This window comes from Peromyscus leucopus, chromosome 1 (genome assembly GCF_004664715.2).
Source record: "Peromyscus leucopus breed LL Stock chromosome 1, UCI_PerLeu_2.1, whole genome shotgun sequence".
Taxonomy (NCBI): domain Eukaryota; kingdom Metazoa; phylum Chordata; class Mammalia; order Rodentia; family Cricetidae; genus Peromyscus; species Peromyscus leucopus.
Genome location: NC_051063.1, coordinates 149790108 through 149802116, shown reverse-complemented (window position 1 = coordinate 149802116; position 12009 = coordinate 149790108). Strand labels below are relative to the sequence as shown.

The window sequence follows — 12009 nt, the reverse complement described above, 5'->3', positions numbered from 1 at the left end:
CCAAATGGCTCCTTCTTCGGAAGCCCATAGAATGAACCCTCCAAATAATCCGGGCCTTTGAGTGGGCTCACCGCTGTGGCCCGCTACCACTCCGCTGTATACATTTCTGATTTGTACTATGGCTTTGCACTTAGTTTTGTTGTTACTTTGCAATCCCTGTGCACCGTTATTTCAATTTCTTGAACAAGGGACCAAGAATGTGGAAACGCCCAGCTCTGAACCTAACAGGAAAAGGCTACACCAAGAGGGTTGGTTACATGAGAGGGCAGAGAGCAGCGGCACCAGTTGGTATCGGACCGAGAAAAGTCTTAAACAGTCGTGTAGACATTATTAAGGGGAAAAGAAACAGGGGAAGGTCAAAGGGGCGTGGGAAGCGGAGCCGAGGCCGAATGAATGGGCCAGCGAAAGTTTAGGGTGCTTAGGAAAAGCGAGCCAGCCCATAGGAAAAGAACAGAGGTGAATGCAGACCAAGAGAGGCAGGATGAGCAAGCGGTGCTTTCGGTAGTCCGGGGGGGTGATCTCTAAAGGCTACACCCTAAGGGGCAAGCATGGGAGCGCGTGCGCGGGGGCACAGCGGGTCCCAGCGCGTCCTCGAAGAGCTCCGTGCGACCGCTGCCAACGGTGGCGGCGAGCACGCGCGCTCCCGCGTCCGCACCACCTCGGCGGGGGCGGGGCGCGGTGGAGGCGGTGACGTCAAGGCAGGGCGCGCGCCTCGGGGCCGCGGGCGGAGCCGGGAGGCGGGCGCGGCGCGCGACCGCGGGCGGAGCGGAGGGGCGCGGGGGGCGGAGCGCGGCGCAGCCAGGAAGGCGGGGAGGAGAGGCCCGGGAGTCGCGCGGCAGCTGGGGAGGGGGCCGCGGCTGGGCGCGAGCGAGCGGAACAGCTGATCTGGTTTTCCCGAAGCCAGGGAAGATGGAAGTCGGCTAGCGGCGACTGCGGCGCTGCGGGCGGACCGGCGGGCGGCGCGGCAGGTGAGCGGCGCTGGCCGCGGTGCTGCCGGGAGGGCGGCGGGCCGGGCGCCCCGGGCAGGTGCGATGGGGAGCGCGGCGTGGGGGGTCGCCCTGGGCTCGGCCGCGGCCGTGAGGCGAGTGGGCGCGGGGCCGGGGCCGCAGGGCACGGGGGGCGCAGGGCTCGCTGCGCGTCTGCATTGCGGGATCCGTTTGGGATCCCGTGGGCGCCACGGCCACCGGCTCCGGCTTTAGCCCGGCGCGGGCAGGGCGCGGCGCTCCCGTTGGCTCGGGTAGCTGCCTCCTGGCCCTTTTCGCGGTTCCGCACTGGAACGTGATGACAAGCGCGCGGGGACTGGGCCCTCGGTCCGTGAGGGGCGCGTCGGGGGTCCGAAGGGCAGGGCCGGTCTAGAGCGGCGCGCGAGGCCGCTGGCTTGCACAGGGGCTATGGCTGCGTGGGTCACCGTGGCCCCGCGCACCTCTCGCTGGTGGTTTCTCTGGGTCTGGCTGGACAGCCGCGAAACGATTGATGCAATTTGGCTCTGAACCCAGAGGCCTTCCCTAGTATCTCCTCACTGGAGGGGAAAAATTGTATCTGCTGTGCTTTAAGTGCTCCTTTAAATTTGGGAGATGTCAGTGATGTCATCATTAACTAAAACTTTCCTTCATTGGACATAACCGCTCAAGTGTACCCTCCTCCCGACCGGTGCAGCTACTGCAGCTCTTTGAGAATCTTAGCCATCGAATGGATTTGCCTTCTCTGCACTCAAAACCCCCAAACTCATATAAGTGCAGTTTTTATTCTGTTGGCTTGAAAATTAGTCCATTTAAGAGTGGCTGAAAGGACATGTGTCCCTACAGGTCTGGAAATCAGCTGATCCAGAGCACACAGATCCGTCGTGTCTAGCACTACATGCTTGCACCTTGCCTTATCTCCATAAATGAAAGTGACCTGTGAGAGAAACACTTTTTTAAAAATGATTTATTTAATGTGGTGTCCAGGCAAAGATAGACAATGGGGCCTAAGTCTCCGCAGGCCTTGATTGCTTCAGGTGAATCTGCAGGGCTCCTCCTTCACCAACATCCCCCTTCTAGGGTGTGCCTGAGAGAGGTCCGCCCCCCACCGCAAAGGGTGCTGGTTTCTCTAGGGCTCTTCCAGCAGTGGTGTGTCCTACCAGACCCCAAGACCTCTCCAAAGCGCTCAGGGAATGTGAAAGCTGGAGATCTACACAGCACACCAAGTTCTGGGGGAAAATTCCTCTACAAATGCCAGCAGCAAGCCGTCATTTGATTATCTGAGTGTGCCATTAGTATCTGCTCTTATGGGAACAGACAAAAGCTAGTTCCCAAGACAATCTGAAAACCTACTTAAGCCTGTTGTATCAAAAGGATATCTAATAAGAGACAAAAGTATTGATGTTTTTGTATTTAATAATTAATGACACCTCCTAATTGGTTAAAATAAGGATGCCTTAAATTATTAGTGTGATCATATTGGGGTTGCAAGGAATTTAATGCCATATGCCACGGGAAGGTTTGAATCTGGCTGTAAATGTGAAGCTTTTGAACCCTGAAAGTAGTGGTTACTGTGGGCCCTTGATGTCCAGGGTGGTAGTGAATGTAAAGCATTGTTGCATGGAGTCTGGACAGGTACTAATCTCAACTATACCTAGATTTGAGGTAGCAGGTGTTCCCTTGGGAAGTAAATTCTGAGGTCCCCCTCCTTACTGTAGGAGTAGAGGGACAGCTACCAGGGGGTGAGAAGCGGGCATGCCATAGTCTCTGATTTCTTGATAATGTCAAACTTATTCACATCGGCATGCTGGGTGAACAAGCTCTGTAGTGAAACTGGTCTCATGCAGTACTTTTCCGTGGTTTTCCTTACACAGGTTGGTTGCCTTGTGCTTGTCTATAGTGCCAAGATTCTTCTGTATTTAAAGTACCTTTGGTGGTGAGTGGTTTTAGCGTTCTGGGATGTGAAAATGGAGTCTGTAAAACCATGGTGGCCTCTTTTTTAATCAATTGTTTCCACCTGTAGACCTGTCAAAATATTCACTTTTTATTTATTCATTGTAATACTCACGAATATGTAACAGCAATTATTTCCTCTAGATTTTTAGGGACTAGTTAGTTACTTCCTGTAACATTTTGAAAACATACTTGAAATGTGTTTAGGTTGAGTATTATGCCCTTCATTTCTAAGAAACCCAAATTGCCTTACCTTGTCATTTTGTCTGTCCCTCTGGATTTTAAGGTCATTCATCCATGATTTAGGTCCATAGAATAAAGGCTGAGTCAGCTCCTGCCAGGCCAGCAGGGGGCGGGCTAGGTGTGGCTTGCCTGTGCCTCTACCAGACTTTTGGGGTGGGATTACCAAGAGTGTATGTTGGGTGGGTGGTTCGCGCGCATGTGTATATGTGCGTGCGTGTGTGCGCTTTCAGTTTCCCCCTCCCCCACTGTGTGCCCAAGGAATGGAGACTGGAGAAGATCCGCTTTTGAGAGGTCAAGGTCTTCAGTGTGAGATTTCTGTAATTGCCCATCTTTGAAGGGTGGTTGTTGGTCCTTAGCACATATTGAGGCTGAGGATTCATTGATTTCAGGGATGTTATTTTGGAGAGAAGAGTCGTCCTCAGGGACATGCAGTCCTGTGTGCTGGTGAGAGCACAAAGCCACCCTTGGAAACCTTCTACTCGTAACAGTAACAGTTGCCCTCGGTGTTCATTTCTAACTGAGCAAACCCTGGTTCTCTGTGCTGTGTCACTTCCCAGGTGAACCTCCCTACCCTCCTTGGCAGAGTTATTAGCCCCAAGGTCTTTGTGATGGAGAAGAGCAAATGCTTAATCAATGTTCAACTTGATCCCCTAGAAAATGAGAACAGGAGAAAGTAAGCAACTACTTTTCACCTTAGTGTGGTTGATATGGCCGCAATGCATGCCTCCAGCAATTCAGCCATCTGGTTTCTGAGAGGCTGTGCCTCGTGGACAGTGAACTCAGGCTGCCATCGTCTGCTTGAGGCTTACCTTAGGGAGCTCCTGTGGGCATGGCCCACGGCTTCCATAACTACTGAGGGGATCAGCTGTGCTACTGAACACCAAAGACTCCTGGTGGATCCCACCTACAAAAGGGCCTTCTCATGCCTTGGAAGGAAAGTTTGATGGACACCTTATTAGAGACTGCTCCAGGTACCCTGACTAAGCACACCTACTACTCTTTTGAAACTGCCTGGAAGAACAAATTACTGGTTTCCAGGGGGCAAATGGTAATGTCATAGTTTTTAGCTTTCTGCTGGGCCAGGCTTTTTACTCTGGCACTGTAGATGGCCATGGATGAAGTGCCACTAGACATTAAAAACAAAGGCCACCAAATCACTTACAAAGCTATTGCCACTGAAGGTGACCAGAGAGAATTCTACTCAACTAGAAACCCTCGGGCATTTAAGTGGAAATGAAACACAAAGGTCTCTTTTATAATTCATCTTAAAATATTTTGAACCCCACAAAGAGTATCTGCCTGTTGATAGACTGCTGCGTCCCCAGGAGGTTTGTGTGTCAAACTCAGATGGTCTTACCACAGACATGACAAAACAGTGTAAGGAGAAGCCACATTTGTTACACTTGATGGTAGGATTCTTCTTAACCATTTATAGTAACAGGCAGGTGAGATGGTTTACAAATGTCTTAAAATATGAGGGTTTGTGCCTAGACTTATTGTTATGCTGTGTTCAGTTGTTATACCTGGGAGGCCTGCTCTTTGCTGAAGGGAATCAAAGGGAGGTTGGGAAGGGAGGGCTGGGAAGAGTGGAGGGAGGGGAGAATGCAGTTGGGATGTATTGTATGGGAGAAGTAAAAAAAAAATCTAGGGAAGGGCTGGATGTGACCTGTCCCCTTGACTGTGTGGTGGCGGTGTGTTTCGCTGGCTGGCTTGTAGATAGCATCAACTTTCAGCCAGCCACTCTGACTTGATCATGCCCCAGGTTCTTCGTGACAAAGGGAAACACTTGGCTTCCCGTGTCCCCAAATCCTTATCTGGTAAAACTGGTAACGCCACACAATCCCAGCTCTTGCTGCTCTAGCTCTTTGCTGTAACTGTTTCATTCTCTGAGAATAAAGCACACATTGATGCTAACACACGTTTATGTGCATCTCTTTCCCTTTAAACTAACTAGACCCATTTTCTAAGTTCAAAGGATTAAGTTTTTCTTTCCAAGAAAATATTTCCTATTTGAGCATAGTTCATACTTTCCTAGTTTTCCTTTCCAATGCTGTGGAAACGTGATGACTGAATAAATATAGATGAGTGAGATACTGTGTTTGATTTATGAAACATAAAATTAGACCTTTTCAACTCCTTTTCTTGTCTTTTCAATTTCATTCATTTTATTAGCTTACTGCACTTTCATGTGGTTCTGGGATATCTACCTATACTATGATGAAGTTGTGTGAAGTTCCTCCTTTACTGGACGAGGTTTAAAAGCAACTTGGAAGGAGGCTGCCTGACATAATCACAGAGACCTGTTCCAAATGCCAGCTTGGCAGGCTGAGCCTTTGGAGAAGACCCCAGTTTTATGTGCCTCCCCAAGGTAATGGGAGTTTGTACCCCAGACAGTTTGTTCAACTCAGTACCTGTATCAGGCACGTTGTAAAAAGGCTTCCCAGGGTATGCTTTGGGACCGTTCTTCCCTAGCCTCTACTATGTCCACTCCTGAAACTGGTAGGATATCCTTGGATTCAGAAGTTCAAAGTCTCCACCATGGTTACAGTCCATTTCTTCTCAGTTCCTTCAATGATGATTTGAGACTTGAAACTAGTGTGTTGTTTGTCTGTTTGTTTTCTGTCACTGTCGTAAAATATCTGAAGCTTGATAAGAAATGTTAAAAACAAAGGAGGCTTATGGTTTTAGAGGATACAAGTTTTAGATCAAGTGCCCTGTGGTGGGGGCACCCTTGGCTCTCTGGCAGTGTGGCAGAAGGTGACAAGAGCATGGACTAAGCTCGCTTAATAACAACCTACTCTCTGGAGAACTCCCTGTCTCCCTGAGCTCTGTATTAACCTCTTCTGAAGGAAGTAACTCAGTGATCTTATCACCCTTTATCTTGCTCCAGGCCTCACCTCTTTATAATTCTACCACCTTACACTTCCACACTGAAGGCCAGCTTTCTAGTATGAGTATTTGAGGGAAAATCAAAATATGTTTAAACCACAGCAATATTGCTGAAGTGTGAACAACACAATCACATTTATAATTTTCAAACATTAAAACATTCTATCAATATCTGCAATATATGTAGCAATTTTTTTTGTTTTTAAAATGTATTGTGATATTGTAGTCAACCTTTTCTTTCCTGCCAGCCAGTTCCCAAATAACCACATAGAGACTTATTATTGATTGTAAATCTTGGCCTATAGCTCAGACTTGTACTAGCTAATTCTTACATTTTAAATTAACCCATATTTCTTATCTATGCTCTGTCACACAGTACCTTTTCTCAGTATGGCAAGTTCATTTCCTGCTTCCTCTGCATTTCCTCGGGACTCCCAAGACTCCTCCTCTTCTTCTTCACACTCTCTTTTTGTCTGCCAGTCCTGCCTAACCTCTACCTGTCCATCTATTGGCCAGTCAGCTTCTTCATTAAACCAATCTCAGTAACATATATTCACACAGTGTAAAGGAATAGTCCACATTTCTTCCCTTTTGTCTAATTAAAAAGGAAGATTTTTACTTCAACATACTAAAATTATATACAACAAAAACAGTTATCAAGAATTACAGGGATGATGAAATCCAGTCCATTTGTATTTGTCAAATTTAGAAACAATCCTATTTTATCTTTGTGAGTCTAAAGTTTTATACCTAATTTACATTTTTATCATAACTAAGGAAAACTTGAAGTCTAATTATTTAGTCTTTAACTCCATCAAAGACCCCAGAAGGATGTGTGTCTCAACTCTAGCCCAGTTTCTCCCCTTCCTTCATTGATTCTGTCAGTTTTTACTTCTAATTCAAAGCATTGCTTGGATGAATTGCTTTGACTTGCTTTTTTTCCCCCTGAAGTTTAGAAAGTGTAGTAAGTTTAAAAAGTCTTCTGTGGCTGAGCAATTCTTAGTAGCCATCTCTGTTAACAGTCCTTGGAATTCTTTGAAATCAGAGGGGATGGTGAACTCTGAGGATCAGACTGTTCCTCCTTCACTGGATGCTGCTGGTCACAGGGAGAGCGGACCCGGAGAACTTCACTGATTGGGATCATTCTTGAACCCTCTTTTCTGCTCTTAGAGCTGATTAGTCTTTCACAGGAAAAGCTAGAAGGTGAGGAGTAAGGACCGGCATCCTGAAGGTGGAATCCTGAAAACAGATGCAGGCAGGATGGACTTGTCATTTTCCCCTGGGGTGGTGGTATACATCCACTGCTCCACCTTGAGTATATTTGCTTGCAATGTTGGTGTTTCAGGATGCTCTCTAACCCCTTGTTATGGGCTTGACTGTAGTGAAGGCACAGTGGTCTTACGCCATTTCTGCAGTGACATAGACTCACATAGAAGGCTGCAGATATTTTGTGAGTTCTGTCACTTATTTTGAAAGATAGTTCTATGGCTTCCTATTTAATTTTGCTGTGCAAGTATAATTTGGAATAGTGAAACTGAAAGGCTGAAGTGGGTTGCAAAGATGGCCTTATCTTTGGGATATGGGATATATCTCTCTTCTGCACATCTCTCTTGATTATCCCTTTGTAAAGCTCCTCTTGTCTGACATGTTGTATGCGACCTTGACTCTCAGCTCTACCTGACTTTGAGGGCCTGCTTGACTCTAGCTCATCAAACAGATCATGCTGTCTGTGTCTAGGCTCCTCCCTTCAGTCGTGAGATTCTTCCACCAGAGTCGACTTATCCCATTTGTAGTATGGTAGGCAGTGTGTGGCTTCAGGAGTCCAGGAAGAAATGGATTTCCTGAGTCATTCCGTTGCTTAGCAGGTGGAGATTGTTGGAGGAAGGTCAGTGTACTGTGACATTTACATCACATTCTTTCTTTGCCTGTAGAGTCTGTCTGGAGGGCCTAGCCCCTGGCATGGGGGACACTAACCAAGAGCCTGCTTTCTGAATGAATCCCACTTTAGAAATACTTTATAAGTCTTAATTTCACATGTATACACAAAGGGATGTATCTGTCCCATCCAACTCCATGATTCTATACAAAAAATAATTTCCTGGTTTTCCCAAAGTGCTGACTAATCAGGGTAAGGAAAGCTGGACACATTGCTGTTAGAATGTAAGGAAAATAGATATCTCTTAAAAATATTTATTTGTTGCCACATTAAGAGATGGGGGACATATCATGCATCAGCATGAGTACTTACAATTAGCAATGAGTTGTGTGGCTAGTATTCATTCCTCCTTCTGGTTGTTAGACTCATCAGAGAGGCCTTATTACATCTCAGAGGCACCTTGTTCAGAACAGGCTCCCAGCTCATGTTTGTTAAGTGCATTCAGTAGCCCTATGGGAATTGAAATTAGAAATTTAATTATTCTTTCTAGAATTGCTTGGCTCCCATGAGTCCAGAAGCATAGTAGTTGAAAATGTTGTTCATATAAAATTTGAGATGTTTAGAACCTTAACTCCCAGTACAGTAGCAAGCAAAGTTTTGTTTAGGTGGCATAAAAAAACAGAGTGTGCATCATATTTCCATTCCATGTGTCTCAAATGTTATATGTATCCACAGGGAACATTAGCTCTATCTGTTTAATGAGACAACTTACTACACTATAGTTTGGTTTTTGTAATAAGACACAGCAGTTTACTGAATGGTAAACATTAATGTTATGAAAGAGACAATGGAAGGTCACATAAATGAGTCATATCTGAAACAGTCCTTTAGGGAAAAAAGAAATGTAATGGAAGAACAGACGGCAATGTTGTGACTCATTAAAATGATCAATTAGGTTGACTTTAGACAGGTTGAGAATCCCTTATCTGAAAATTTTGAGACAGGAAGTGTTTGGAATGCTTTTCAGATTTGGAACATTGAGTTACATATAATAAGATGTCTTAGGCATAGGACCCAAGTCCAAGCCCAGAATTCCTTTCTGTTTTGTGTACACCTTATACATGCAGGCTGAAGGCAATGTTAAACAGTACTGAAAGTACACTGTATTTGCACTCGAAGCCCATCGCATGAGGCTCAGTATGGAGTTTTCTGCATTGAGTGTTGTGTCCACACTAAAATCACTGAGGATTTTTGGAGCATTTCTGATTTTCAGATTAGAGATATCCAGCCTGTATAAAAACGGTGGCATCTGGACAGTGAACATGCCTGTATTTAGTGACTGAGTTAAGAGGAGCATGAATTTGAGGCTACACAGTGAATTCTAGGCCAGTCTTGGCTACATATGATAAGAGTCTGTCTCAAAAACCAAACAGACAAAATAAGAAAAAAATTAGTAAATTCTAATGCTTAGAATCTCCCCAACAGGGAAGAATGTGCTTCCTGTTGATAGACCTCCCTCCCTCCTTGATATAAACACACACACACACACACACACACACACACACACACACACACACACACAGAGAGAGAGGGGGGGGGTGCTGTCTGCTGTCTTGCCTTTCTGGAGGGTCCAGCAGAATCCTTCATGTAAAATGAGATCCATGTAGATGCTTTAAAAATGCCCATATCTGAGTACCATGCTGGAGGTGTTGACATTAGACTAGGTACCCAACAGGATAAATAACAGCAGATGATGCTGAGGTTGGAAAACATTGACCTTACGGAAGTCCATGTAACTTTCAAAGGTAACAGAGAAGTAACAAGAGGATGGGAAGAGAAGAAGAGCTTCCCTTCCTGTACAGTAGCAAAGACAGGAAGACAGGAAATTGGACTTCTTAAGACAGAAATTGGGAGACATCTGTGAGATGAACTAGTAAAACTGTCACAATTTGACCAGATTATGATATTATATGATTTAATAATATAGAGTTAGCATAAAAACATTTGCAGTGCTACTATAAAACCTGGTAACTATAGTTAATAGCACTGTGATATATGCACTGTGCTCATTGCAGTGAACTAAGGGCACATTGTTCAATACCACGGTCTCTACAGAGGACCCCTTTTTCAGAATGGAGAGTTCATGGTTCTTTCTGCCTCAGGCCTGCTGCTCTGGGTGCACCTAGGAGCAGTCTGGGATCAAACTGAGATACTCCCTTCACCCCAAAGCATGAAGTATTCATATCCTTTCTTGTGGTGATATATTATGTACCCTAATAAATTTTTTTCTGAAAGATCAGAGAGACAAAGGAACAAGCCACTGCCACATCTTACCTTTAGGACTCCTCAGCCTGGAAAGGCTTCAGCCAATCGGCCTCTAGCTGAATGAGCTTCCTCAGCCAAAAAAAGGCTTCTAGTTCCTGTCTCCTCACACCTTATATACCTTTCTCTGCCCAGCCATCACGTCCTGGGATTAGAGGTGTGTGTACTTTCCAAGCAAAGGCATGGGATCTCAAGTGCTGGGATTAAAGGTGTGTGTGATCACTGCCTGGCTCTTTTTCTCTCCTAGACTGAGTCAATCTCATGGAGTCCAGGGTGGCTTTGAACTCACAGAAATCCAGACGGATCTCTGCCTCCCAAGTGCTAGGATTAAAGGGGTGTGCCACCACTCCCTGGCATCTATATTTAATCTAGTGGCTTGTTCTATCCTCTGATCTTCAGGCAAATTTTATTAGGGTACACGATATATCACCACACTTTCTTCCTAATTTGGCTATCTGTTCCCTACCATGTTGGGACCACCCATTTGAATTCATAGAGCTACTGAACCCACAGCAGGAACAACATCACAGTCAAGTGTCTGGCTGTCTCATCAGCAGTGGTGACACAGATGTAAGAGGACACAGCCTAACATTTGGGTTGCTTTGGGGTAGTGGAGAGGCTGTACATGAAGGCCTCAAATGGGCAGAACATAGATAGGTGGAATGTTGGGCCCCATGGGATATATAGGCAGGGCTCAGACCCTCTGGCTATACTGTTAGAAGGAGATGGACCCTTCTAATCTCAACTTTCATTTCTCTGTTTTAATTCCTGGCTGTACTTTGTACATGATATAAAACCGAACATCCCAGAAATCTGTTTATCAATGTTCTCGTTTTTTCTAGATGCCTTTCAGAAGCAATGATCAAAACCTGGGGGGAAAGTAAAAGGGTTGGGTAGAGTTGTCAGGCGACGTGTGTAAATTGGCGTGGAGATGTTAGCAGACACCTTACCTTGGCTGGGACGGCTCAGAGGAGAGTGGCCTGAGAGAATGGTGGTAGGCTCCATTGCTGACTGTAGGCCAAGGTCAGCTATGCACAGCCCCAAGGGGCAGTTTTGTGGAGCCAGGAGGGTGTGAGGCCAACACTACTTCAGCTGTGTCTCCTCACACTCTCTCTATCAGTTGCCATGTCCCTCAGTCTCTGACTGGTGATACTTAAGGAGCCCCATTTCTTACCTGCTGATCCTGATCATTTCCTGGTGCATTGCCAACGAGTGTCTGCCAGCTACACCCCCACATTCAGTACCTTGAGTGGGTCAGTGTCTTATCTGAGGCTCCACCCTGCCTGCCCTGACTCTATTTGTTCCTTTCGTTGCTCCCACTGGGTCCTGGATTTCTCTCAGATAGGCTCATTGTCCTTCCAGACTTTCTTCACAGTGTCTGGAGGGGGTGTACACTCAGATTCCCAGAGAGAAGCTCATGAACCCCCCAGGGCCAGACCTGGATGAGACACTTGGACCCACCATCCCACACATGGATCACCTTCCATTTGTGCTCAGTGTCTCTGACATATGGCACCCCCCTTGCAGGTGACAGCAGGTCTAAGGCAGCACTTGTCAGGTACGGTTGATTACTTTCCCAGCTCCTCTTTGGCCAGAGCCAAACCACTTCAGGCAATTACTTCCCTGCTGGAGAAATAAGGCAACTTGGTTCGAGAAATGGTAGTAAGACCTGTCCATCAAAAGGAGAGGGCTGGCCATTTCGCAGGCTGTTGCTGTGAGGATGATGAAAGGGTAATAAACAGCTCCTTGCTGGCAACTCTTAGAGAG

General features: G+C 46.2%; 1 protein-coding gene across 2 annotated transcripts in view; it reads left to right on the top strand.

Moving 5' to 3' along the window:
- Positions 1 to 807: 807 nt before the first annotated feature.
- Positions 808 to 12009, top strand: part of Otud7a (OTU deubiquitinase 7A) — a 302964-nt gene continuing 291762 nt past the window's right edge. For both annotated transcript variants that reach the window (XM_037198954.1, XM_028872848.2), the window contains exon 1: positions 808 to 968. The gene's annotated coding sequence lies outside the window, so the exon portion shown is untranslated. The remainder of the gene's footprint in view (positions 969 to 12009) is intronic.